The following is a 12,952-nucleotide window of genomic DNA, read 5'->3' on the forward strand; positions in this document are numbered from 1 at the left end:
ACTCCGAAAAGCCACAGATACAGGATTGTGATTTACCAATTCATAACAACAAATAGCATTTGGCTGCTGTGCACCAACCTTTTTTCTTCTTTAAACCATGCTCTGTATAATATAGTGAGCAGCTGTGGAGTTTGCTTTGCTTTTGTCGTCTACATAAACAAATGGGTTCCTTCAGCTAATCGCGCTTGGTTACCAAAGGTACACGGGATAGGATGGTATCAAATAACCTCGGGCTTCAAGCAACCTAGGAATATTTAAAACTACAAATCCTTTATTTCCAGAGCTAGTCCAGGAAGAGATTTCACCATGGACCATAAATTTTCTTGGAAGCTTTCAGCACATTACAGGCTTCCATGCGGTAACAACAATAGATGGGGGAAGGGAGGGAACAGCTCATTAAGGCTACTTTTTTACAAAATGCAAATACAAAAAAGAATAATAAAGGTTTCACTCATCTTTATTCAAACTATAGAATATAAAAAGACACCATAAAAAGGAAATGCCTTAAAAGACCCATTTTGCAGGAATTGGTCCTTTAATGAGTATTGTATTGGTTCCAACACCACAGGGCGGTTTATGGATTCTTCCCAATGGTTCTACACATTGTTCTCCACTGAGAACTGCTTTTGCTTAAAAACCTTAAGCACTTGATGAAAAGAGTTTTCAGAAGCCAGTCTATCAGGTCATAATAGAACATTCAGCACCCTTGCTGAATGAATAGACTAATGATTCTCCGCTATACATTAATGCAGCTTAATTGAAGCAACAAATTACTATATAAAATCTCCAAGTATAATTGCAGCTGATGAGGAGCTGAGTACATTTATTAAAAGCTTACGATGCTATCAACTTGTTCAGAGCACGCTCTTCCAAAGAACAAAGCGAGATCTCAATTTTTAAAATATATTTCCAAAACCATGCAATTTTATGGATTGATGTAAGCCTTCAAATTATTCTCCTCAGCTGTTCAGATGCCTCAGTGAATATTCAAACCATATAAGTCCCTGTTCATTTCTGTGCTAATCTCAGCTGGGATAGCAGTGGAGTGCTACTGTGGTCACAGCCCCACTGTTTTAGAAAGGAGGAACTCACTCAGTGTTCCCTGCTTTGATTGATGAATAGAGATTGCTTCCGGAAGTACTCATGTTGACACTTGGCTGTGATACTCCCCTTAGTCAAATAGACTTCAAATACTATCAAGATTCACACAGCAAATGAAAAAGTGATCAGTCAATATAGAACATAGGATACTCCACTGAAGCTCTGGAATACTCTCTCCTTAAGCCTCTCTCCCTCTCCTTCCCCTTTGAAGGTACTTCTTAAACCCATTTATTTGACCAAGATTTTGGTCATTGACTCTCATATTGCCTTATGTGGCTAATTGGCAATTTTGTTTCATAATGCTGCTGTGTAGCACCTTGGAATGCTTTACTGTGCTAAAGGCGCTATATAAACAGAAGCTGTTTTTATTGGGTGAGGTACCAGAAAGTGACCCAATCTATAGAATTATGCCCCTCAAGGATTCAATACCTTCAAGAAAGAAAAGAGAAGAAAGCTTGACAACCTATATGAGAAAAATATTCTCGTGGACCACTGAGGCATTATTTTGATATAATATCAGCAGCCATTGCCGCTCCTACAAATTCACGTAGAATTTGATTTTAATGGAAGTAATTTTTAAAATATTGAGTGGCATCAAAATAAAGACATGAATTCCAAAATCCTATGATTACAGAGCACTCATCCCCTAATTACCACCCTGACGGACATGCTTAACTCCCACCCCCACCACTGAACACCATGAAGACAGCAATCCCTAAACCCACTAAAAACTCAGAATTCCAATATGAGATCCCGAAGCAATCGACCTCTATACCTTCCTGAAGAAGAAAAAGCACAGCTCCTTTCTAAAGTGGAGATACAACCAATCCCGTTCAGTAAAGATGTCTCCTTCATTGCCCCGGTTCAGCTATGTGTGAGGCAAGCCTAAATCCCCCCCTCAATAGAATGCAGGTCTACTCCTTTGCAAATGATTAAAAACATCCCCTTACAAGGCTGGGCATTTAACCCTCAATCCACACTGACCAGACATTTCACACTTAGTCAAGTGCTGCCTTGATGTCAAGGGGAGTCACTCTCACCTCCCCCAATTGTTGCTCTGCTCACGTTATCTATGTTAGCACAAACCACGGATTAAATTTGGAATAATGTTGTATGTACGGTTCAGATACTCATCACTAACTGAACCATTGTTGGAGCTTATTGTCCAATATCAACAATTTTTGTTATGGACAACTCAACTGCAGTTGGTTATGTGGTGATATTTAAAGGTCACATAGAAATAGTTTTATCATAAACCTGCTTGTGTTAGAAATTACAGATAAATTACCTGGTTCTTAAAAGCTCAAGTGATGCCCTTTGATCTTTTATCCTTCATCGAAGAAAGCATATGTGACAATAGTTATTCTATTTAATTGCAAGTGTCCTTTAAATTTAAAGTTCAAATTCCCCATTAAAGACTGAACCAATTTAAATTAGTTGGATTCTACACAGGTTCATTTTTGTTTTCTTCTCCCTGCATTAAAACATCCATGTTACAAAAATATGGATACCTTCAAATCCATCAAGAATCCATTTTACAGTCACGGTGACCCTTAAAATCCATCATTATCCATTAACATCTGACTTTTTTCTCTTTTATCAGGCAGATTGACTATCCAAGGTTTATACATTTTTCATTGTCAGTCATAAAACAAACAAATGAGAACATTTATAACTCAGATTTAAAAATAAATTGACCCAGTGGTACAACTGATTAATGCATCATGAACTGAGGCCTATCTTTGATGCATGCCCCTGACTGACATTCATACTCAAGTCAAGTGTCCTTTAGATGTAACCTTTCTAATTTTGGCTAGGTCATTACAAGCAAAGCACGAGGCTAAGACTCCTCCACTGACTCAAGGTGGTAAATCTGCATCTCAATTAGCGTTGTCAACTCTTGTTGGATGTTTTCCTGGTGCTTTCAACACATGATCCTCCTGCCTCCAACTTCCCTGCCCAGTCAACCTTTCATCCTCATCTCCAATATCTTATACAAATAATAATTAAGTAGCGTTCAAGGAAAATGAAATAAGTTGCAGTGTTTTATTACCCTTACGATTTTTCTCTTGGTTAATTGCAGAAAAGTCCTCAAAATTAAACCATAATTCCTGGAGATAGATGGACAATCCAAGAGGTAAAAACATGTACAAGTTCAAAATACTCAGCTCGTCTTGCGGCATCTATAGAGAGACAAACAGAGTTAACAGCTGCGTTTTCATCTTGGAGGTGGGTAGTTCAAGTTGGGAAATTTCCCAGCCCAACGCACCTGGCTTAGGAGAAAGTTTCCTAAACAGCACAATTTCATTCTTGGTTGGGGGTGGGTGGTGGGGGTTGGGGGTGGCAGGGTGGGGAAAGGAGGTGTGTGGGGGATAGAATCAGGCCCACCACCCACAGACACTAAGAACCTCTCTTGGTTAAGTCTGAAGGCCCCTTCACGCATGCAGGAGAGTGCCGGCCACCACTTGGGTGGCCAGTGTGTAGTGCGCTTCATGACTGTATGAAACCCCTCCCACCGCCGCCCCTCTCCACCTGATCAATTGGCGGCAGCTTCGGCCATTGGGCTGCATGCTGTGCTGCTCAGGCACAGGCATTCTCGTCACCCGTACTGCAAGGCTGTGCTGTTAGCTTGAACCATAATGGATACTGGTCCAAACCTTTATAAAGACATTGCAAGGGGCTGTGAGCGCCTCCACCAGTGACTGTGCCATGGCCACCTTTTGCAATGGGATTGTACAACTTGCCCAGTTGGCTAATTGTTCTGCTGCCCCCGAAAATGCATATTAATTTGCAGTCTGCGCCTGAGGGGTGATTGGAGATGCATACATGGACTGCTAGGTGTTGAGACGATTAAAAGGCCCGCCTTGGACGCCTGAGATTTCATCCCAGTTGTTTTGTTAAATATTAGGCCCTCTAAACCTTTCCCCTTACATCCCCTCACAACCCCACCAACTCCCCATCCCTGACAACTCATGCCAACCCTTGGCCCCCACCCAACCCAATGGCTCCTCATTCCCTCCATGCCATCCCATACACCCCTAACCCACCCCAATGGCCCCTTATACCTTACATGCCAAAAAATGACACTCACCCAACCCATTGGCCTCCTCATATCCTTCATGCCAACTCACAGTGCTTCCATGCCCTTTCACCCAGAGGGAGTGGGGGGGCAATGCAGAATAGACAGGCTGAAGAAAATACTCAAGCACATGTCGGCGAGGATGAAAGGAGAGGGGTTGAGGGAAGGAGCCAACAATTGTCAAAAACTAGCATTTTTCTGCAGCTGAGACCGTTCAGCAGCAGCTCCATTGACAGGCTTGGAGTCGGGCCTCTGAAGCTTTTCTGTCCACTCAAGCAGCACAAAAGCATGAAAGTGCCACCAAATTCTCCAGAACATTTCATCCCTCGGGCGCAGATTGCAAATTAATGTGCATTTTCGGGGGCAGCAGAACAATTAGCCAACTGGACAAGTTGTACAATCCCCTTGTGAAAGGTGGCCATGGCACAGTCACTGGTGGAGGCGCTCACAGCCCCTTGCAATGTCTTTATTAAGGTTTGGACCAGTATCCATTATGGTTCAAGCTAACGGCGCAGCCTTGCAGTACGGGTGACAAGAATGCCTGTGCCTGAGCTGAGAGCACAGCATGCAGTCCAGCTGCCGCCAATCGGTCAGGTGGAGTGGGGCGGAGGTGGGTGGGGTTTCATGCAATCATGAAGCGCACTACACACTGGCCATCCAAGTGATGGCCAGCACTCTCCTGCTAGTGTGAAGGGGCCTTCAGACTTAACTAAGAGAGGTTCTTAGTACACCCACGCTAATCTATGCGTCTCTCTCTTTGATCCTGCAGAAGGAGAACATCAGGATTATGGAGCCTGGTGATTTAATGGTATGCCTCATGGCTTATAGAGAGCAGAGAAGAAGAAGAAGAGAGCGGCGGAGGCGTCTGGCTCAACAAAGGGAGGAGAACTTCCCTCAAGATGAAGGGGCGTCAGGGCCTGCTGCACATGCAGCTGAAGATCCACAGCGAGCCATTGCTCGTAGGTACCTTGCTAGGCCCAGGGTTTAAAGACAGCCCCTGCTATTCCTGCAGATGACTGAGAACCAGTGTCACTGAAGACTGAGCATGTTGAGGGACCTGGTCGGTCACATCTGCCACTTGCTGCAGGATTTGGCGCCACTGGAACATGGAGGGCATCCACTGCCAGTGGCCATGAAAGTGACCACGGCGCTCAATTTTTATGCCAGTGGCTCCTTCCAGGGCTCCACAGGTGACCTGTGCAGGATCTTGCAAGCCTCCACGCATAAGTGTATCCAAGAGGTCACAAATGGCATCTTCGTGAAGGCACGGGCGTTTTATCATTTTGCCTGGGATCAGGGAAGCCAGGAAGCAAGAGCAGTGGGATTTGTGCAGTTCTTAGGTTTTTCACAGGTGCAGGGTGCCATTGACTGCACTCAAGTGGCGCTTAGATCCCCAAGGCAACAAGCAGTCAACCACATCAACCACAAGGGCTTCCACTCGCTGAATGTTCAGCTGGTGTGTGACCACGACAAACACATCCTCCAGGTCTGCGCATAATTCCAAGGGACCGTCCACGACTCCTACATCCTTAGCAGGTTTCAGATCCCTGACATCTTCCAGGACCAGAGAGGCTGTGGGGTTGGCTCCTCGGGGACAAGGGCTACTCACAGAGGACGTGGCTGACGATGCCTTTGTAGCGGCCTCAGACTGCAGCAGAGTGATGATATGAAAAGGCTCATGCCACGACCTGAACTTTGGTGGAGCAAATGATAAGGCATTTTGAAAATGAGGGTCCAGTGCCTCAACAGGTCCGGTGGAGCACTGCAATACAGTCCCCAGAGGGTGTCGCGCATCATCATCACTTGCTGTGCATTACACAGCCTGGCACTGCAAAGCAGGGAGGAGCTGGCTGAGGAGGAGATGGAGGAGCTGCATGTATCCTCCGATGACGGGGATGTCGAAAGGGATGAGGGTGATGAGGCCCTCGAAGGCGAAGATGCCGCCAATGAGGCCAACACACTAGCCAGATGAGGCAGGTGCTCGGGAGGCCCTCATAGCCGCAAGATTCGTGGAGGACGATGATGAGATGCAGTGAGGACAGTCCCGACATCCTCACCTTGCATCTGTTCACATTTGACTCCTTTGTGGCTGATGGCAGCGCACATACCTCAGTGCTCAGCCTCATGTCATGGAGACGCAGCAGAGGCCTTAATAGTTGCTCGATTCTAAGAGGATGATGACGATATGCAGTGAGAACACTCCATAGATGTTCACATTGCCTCTGTGAATGTCTGATTCCTGTCTGGCTGAGGGCAGCTCGCTTGTGCTCTGTGATCAGGGTCATATCATGGAGATGCAGCTGTGAAACTTTAAATGCACCTGACCCTTTGTCAGCTTTCACCATCTGTCCCTTTCAGGAGCACAATGTCACTGGTCACAGATACCGAAGAGATGGGGAGGCAGCCCCACCTCAAAGGTGCTGAGAGCACACAGAGAGAATGACGGAACTCTGTGATGTCTGCCCATGACATTCTGGCAGCAATGACAAGCACCATTGAGGTGCAGGCATCAGTAATGAGTTCAGTGAGTATGAAGACGGACCATCACTTTGGTCTGAAGGTTACACTGCACAGGGAAGAGGCCCTAGACTGAGACACCTGACTTTATTTTGTGCAGGAACCAAGGTTTCACATCTGAGTGGCATGAACACTGCTCATCATAACAAGGAGCCATTGGCAAGGAGACGTTCTTTGGAGTTTATTTACAATAGTGAACATTAAGTACAAGTGATTAACACCCATGCGCAACTAAATCTTCTTAACCTTCCGAACCCTGCCGCTATGCCTTGGTGCTCCCCTAGCATCCACAGCGGAGGTGGAGGCGGCCTGCTGACTGCTATGCCCTGTCTGTGATGACCTTGACAGGTGACCTATAGAGGGCTGAGACCTGGAGGGTTCCTACCTGCTTTCCTGGTCCTGCTGTGTGGCAGTGGCACCCTCCTTAGTCTGTGGACCTGGAGCTACTGGTTTCACGGGAAGAGGGGATCCCCCGGATGGGCCCGACACTCCAGGAGTCACCTGGGCGGATGGCCCAGGGGTGTGCACCTCCTGACCCTCTTCCCTATGGGTGGCCGAGGGCCACTGGCTGACTCCTTGAGGAGAAGGGGTAGCTGGAGTGAGATCGAGCTGCCCCGCACACCTTTTGCGTTAACACTGTTAGAGGCCAGCTATGGTGTCCGCGATGGAGTTCAGCCTGCGCAGCAGTGCAGGAACGCTGTCCTGGACCAAGAACTGCATGGTAGCCGCCATCCTACCAGTGTTGATGTTAGTGCGTTGGCATGCCAACACTATCACCTCAGACTGAAGGCAGACTGACTCCTCTGTGCTGCCTTGCAATCTGAGTAGAGCAGTGGATATCCCTTCCTGATGTTCCCGAGCTTGCTTTTACAGCTCCAGCAACTGAGGTATGATCAAGTTCAGAGGCCCCTCGTTTGACTTGGACTCAGCATCACTGTATCACAGTACCCTTACAGTGCAGGAGGCCATTCCACCCATCGAATCTGCACTGGCTCTCTGAAGGAGCATTCTACCTATTCCCACTCCCCTGCCTTATCCCCATAATCTTGCACATTCTCTCTTTTTAGGTAGCAACCCAATTCCCTTTTGAATATCTCGACCGAACCTGCATCCACCACCCTTTCAGTAAGTTTGTTCCAGACTCCAACCACCCTCTGTGTCAAAAATTTTTCCTCACATCACATTTACTTCTTTTGCCAGTTATTTTGAACCTGTGCCCTCTGGTTCTTGAGATGTTCTCTTGAGTGGGAACAGTTTCTCAATATTTACCCTGTCCATACCCCTCGGGATCTTGAATTCCTCTATCAGGTCTCCTCTCAGCTTTCTTTTCTCCAAGGAAAACAGTCCTAACCTTTCCAATCTATCCTCATAGCTACAGTTCTTTATCCCTGGACTCATTCTTGTGAATCTCCTCTGTACTCTCTCCAATGCCTTCACATCCTTCCTCAAGTATGGCATTAGAACTGGATGCAGTACTCCAGATAAGGCCTAATTAGTGTCTTATACAAGTTCAACATGATCTCCTTACTCTTGTACTCAATGCCCCTATTAATAAAACTTTATTAACTGCTCTCTCAACATGCCCTGCCATCTTCAATGACCTATGTATGTACACACTGAGGTCCCTCTGTTCCTGCACCTCCTTAGAGGCTCCCCCTTTATTTTATGCTGTCTCACCATATCTTCTCTGCCAAAACGAGTCACCTCACACTTCTGAGCAGGTTTCTGGCCTCCAGCAGACCTCCGAGTGCCGAAACTTGGGAAGTCAATGCCCCTACCTGCTATGGATCAGACAGTGAGATGTGCTCATCTGATTGTAACCTTGAGGCTGCTCTAGAACTAGGTCCCACCGAGGTGTGTGTCTCTGCACTGGTGGAGGGTGTGGGTGAGCGCTGTGATGGGCCTTCAATTAAGGTGTCATCAGATTCTTCTTCCGAGGTGCCTTTGGGCTGAGCTGACGACCTGGGTCGTGGATACCCTCGGCTCTTTCCCAGATGTGCCTGTGAAAGCAAGGAGAGATAATTAGTGCATGGCAGAGGACTGTGGAACAGGGGAACTGACTTACAACATGGTTGTCTGATGGATGTTACGCTACTGGATCCTCACTTGATTGAGCACCACCGACCTCACCGTCAGCACAAGAATAGTCCAGGTTGTTGCTGGCCAGCTGGGTGACTCTATTTTCAAAGTCCGTGAGGACCTTGATGTCAAGCATTCCTCCATCAGTCTGCAACAAATCCCCCTTGTTGTATGCCAATTGTCCTGCATGAATACAGACGGAGAGCGTGTAAGCAGGATGCCTGCCAGGCCAAATAATAAGGATGCCTGCCATGCGTGGGTGGTGAGTGGTGCCATGGATGGGATGAGGACACAATTGGCTGGGCAAATGAAGGTATGTTTGAGAGATTGAATGGTGACGTCCTTGAATTGGCAGTGAGTGAGATCCCTGTGGTTATGTGATGAGCTTGTGAGTTTAAGTTGAGAGTGTTGAGAAGATTGACTTACCCTGGCGGAACAGATGAGGTCATTCATCCTCTTTTGGCACTGGGTGGCTGCCCTCTTTTACAGGGCGTTGGTGCTGACCACCACTGCCACCACCTCCCATGCTGGATTGGTAACTTTGCTTGCTGGTCCTCGCCCAGGTCGGGGGTAGAGGACTTCACGGCGGGACTCCACGGCATCCAGTAGGCATCCAAGAGAGGCGTAGCTAAATTTGGGGGAAACATGTTTCCTCTGGGATCATCCGGTTCCGCTGAAAGTCAGTGGGCTTTATGCTGGGTTGCCGAATCTCCCGTGGCAGATCCTGCCACCGAGGGGCTGGAAATTCCTGGCCTGTGTCCCCTAGTTCTAGCCTCCCCCACACGTGGAAACATCCTCCTGGTATCCACTCTATCGAGTCCCACAGGATCTTATATATTTTAGTAAGATCACCTCTCATTTTTCTAAACTCCAAAGGGTATAGGCCAAACTTGTTCAACCTTTCTTCATAAGATAAGGCCCTCATCCCTAGAATCAGTCAAGTGAAGATAGATGTGCCAAGGCCATTGTGTCGGGGATCGACCTGACAGCCTGGAAACCTGGATTAGGCCAGGAGAAGCTTTTTTGCACATGCCCAGGAAATGGTCTGCTCCATCTTGAAGCAAAAGAGCAGGAGCAATTGGTGCCAGGCTAAAGCTGCACTGCAGCTGAAGTCGGACATTTGCACCAGTGCTCTCGAGCCTCCAAAAGAACCTGGCTTGGATCAGAGCAGAGAGAAGTCACCAAAACAGTAACAGAAACCTTCAGCAGACAGAAGAAGAGGAGGTTAAAAATAAGAAAAGGAAGGATAAAGCTTTTTGCCGACAAGAACTTTCCAAGACTGTGAAGAAGAATTGCTGCAAAGCTTGCACACCATGTGCAGATAGTGATGAAAGTGTAAGTACCAGAGTCTGGAACTGCTGTCTCCTCAGTTGAATGTGCTGTGCTGCAGGGTCCTAATGTGCACTTGGTTAAAATCTACTGTATCACTGTTGAATTTGCAAAAGGGTCAACTTGGCTCAGCCCAGGGGAGACATTGGAGGGCTAGGAACATATAAGAGAGCTCAAGAACTATCCAGCTTGTAATGTGAAAGAATGGACATGTTTTTTAGAGCTAATAACATTTGGCACGTGAAGGTGGAAGTGAAGAGGCCAAGTCTCAGAATAATTCAATCCTTGAGTGCAAGAAAACAATTTTGCTAACTTGATCCAGAAGTGTATAGCATGCTACCAAATAATCTTGCCCCCAGCAAGGCAAATGATGTGTCATTCAAAATAATCATCATCAAGATGGGGGAACATTACAACCCTAAGCCACTAGAGACAGTGGGAAGTTGCAAGTTTGGAACCAGAAATCAGAAAAGTAGTGAAACAGTCAGTGAGTACATTGTGGCACTGAAGAATTTATCATTACATTGCAACCTTGGCACATTCTTAGGCTGTGCATTATGAGTCAGATTAGTGTGTGGATTAGTGTTGGAAAAAAGAATCCAATTAGTTTCCCGAACACATAGGGCAGGATTTTGAGTTTGGTGGGCAGGCTTAGTTGGCGGGCCTAGGATTGGCCAGGAAACAGGCCACCACCCGCGATCGGCGCCCGGCCGTGATTTCACGCTGGCGGGTCAATTAAGGTCCGTCCAGTGGGAGACGTGGCTCCCCATTGGTTGGGAAGGGCCGTGTGGGGGCGGGGGCCTGCCGGTCGCCGGGTCTAAACGTGACCCAGCGGCCAGTTTAAAAGTGGCCCAGGCAACCCCTGGAAGTCTGCAACGGAAGAAAGTCTGTTCTGCATTAGCAAAGTGAGTCGAGCGCAACTGGAGAAGCCAGGCGGGAAGACAGGTCGGGTGGGCACTCGGCCCCCCACATCTCAGATGAGTGCCTCACGGTCCTCCTGAAGGAGGTGACTCCAGGAGGGCCCTTGCCCACAGAGATGGGAGGAGGAGGCCACTGCACCTCACAAAGAGGGCATGGGAGGAGGTGACAGTGCTGATCAGCAACCATGACGTGGTGCGGCGCACATTGGTGCAGTGCCAGAAGAGGTTCAATGACCTGCTGCGTTCAGGAAGGGTGAGTACCGTATTGGCATGAGACAGTGTGCAGAAGTGCTAAGGTGTGGCTGCCCCCCATGGACGTCAGGGGTACTAGAGTCTGAATGTCAACTGTCAATGATGCTAGAGCTGGCCAAGGGGGTGAGCCCTGGCTGCTTGGACTGAGTGCCTTGCAGCTCGAGGGTTGTGACTTAGATGTACCCTGTGAGGTGTTTCTCAGCTGGGGTTGGCCAGACTGCAAAGGCGCTGCAGGTACAGAGTGGACCAATCAACGCTCTTCTGTCCTTTCAGGAGAAGGCAAGCCCTAACCAATTGGAGAGGTCACGTACAGACAGAGGCCCACCCAGCCGTCTGCTGCTGACCAGGTTTGAGCAGGATGCCCTTGGGCCTGCACACTCTACATGCAACTGGTCGTGGAGAGGCGGGGGTGTCAGACGAAGGTAAGAGCACAATGCACAGAGGTAAGAGTTTCGGAATGTACAACCATTCTGGTGTAGCCTCTTCATTAATGGGAGCCTCAAACCTGGAGTCCCCATTGATCATTGAAAGACGAGGGCACCATGATGCACATTTCCATTGTCTCACCAGGGTGCCTGTGTGCACAGTGACAGTGTGCTGACTTTAATTAATGACATGTCCTTGTTCTCCCTTTTAGTATTCGCCAGCGTGCACTCGCCCTGTGGGCCCCGAAGGGTCACTCCTGAAACCGGAGGACCACCGGGCTTCCTTTGCATCTGCGTCACACCCGCTCTCTGAAACAGGTACCAACACAAGTACCAGCACCTCGGTGGGCATTAGATCGGCGGCTAGAATGTTGGTGCTCATTGGTGAGGGCATTCCACACTTGCTTGAGGTGCAGGCCGAGGCAGAGAGTGCCCAGGGCGCCAGCAGTTGGAGGACTACTGGGGATAAGGACAATGCTCAGTCGAAGGCAGATGATGAGCCTATGGAGTCGCCCATTAGATGGCAAACGCTGGATATCCAGCGGGATGTGCGGGAGGATCTGGTGGAGATCCATGAGGGTCTGCGTGGCATGGTCTCCATTGTGGAGGAGTCCAAGCAGAGCATGAGCACTGTGCTGACCCTCATGGCCGAGCACACTGCCTCTTCCATTGAGAGAGTGGCGACTCTCATGGAGAGGCAGCTCCAGGAACAGAATCAGGGATTCCTGGGGCTGCGCTCGGACCTGCAAGCCCTCACAAAGGCACTGATCTCAGGTGGTCCGCGCCAGTGTGGGAGATGGATGAGGCACCCAGTATCCCAGCTAGGTGCCCGTCCATCAATGGGGAGCAGGGGAATCCAGAGTGACCTCACATTGCTGCACAAGCTGTTTGTCATCTCTGCGGGCTCCTCTCAGGGCTCTCTGGATGATGGCAGCAGCTCCTCCGCCCCTCTGCCCGTGGCCATCACATCTGATGAGCCTGCGATGACTGGGGAGATGCCAGCCATGGCACTGTCCACTCCCTCCCAGGCGGGGCCAGCACAGTCTCCACTGGCCAGATGACGACCGCCAAGGTCATCAAGGCCAACAAGACAGCAGAGTCAGCAGGCTGTCTCCAATGCTGGTGCCAGCGAAGGGGGTGGGGGCACCAAGACATGCACTTGGAAATGTAAGTTAAAGGCACCATGAGCACAAGAGGGGGATTTTCTGTTCATTTATGTTTGGTTTATACGTCTGCTGGTGTGGACACCA

General features: G+C 48.6%; 1 long non-coding RNA gene across 1 annotated transcript in view; it reads right to left on the reverse strand.

The window, feature by feature from the left end:
* Positions 1 to 3,212: 3,212 nt before the first annotated feature.
* LOC144689190 (uncharacterized) overlaps positions 3,213 to 12,952 on the reverse strand; it is a 73,389-nt gene continuing 63,649 nt past the window's right edge. The window contains exon 3 of the long non-coding RNA XR_013578591.1: positions 3,213 to 3,284. This is a non-coding gene — a long non-coding RNA (uncharacterized LOC144689190). The remainder of the gene's footprint in view (positions 3,285 to 12,952) is intronic.

The sequence above is a fragment of the Cetorhinus maximus genome, chromosome 13 (genome assembly GCF_964194155.1).
Source record: "Cetorhinus maximus chromosome 13, sCetMax3.hap1.1, whole genome shotgun sequence".
Taxonomy (NCBI): Eukaryota; Metazoa; Chordata; class Chondrichthyes; order Lamniformes; family Cetorhinidae; genus Cetorhinus; species Cetorhinus maximus.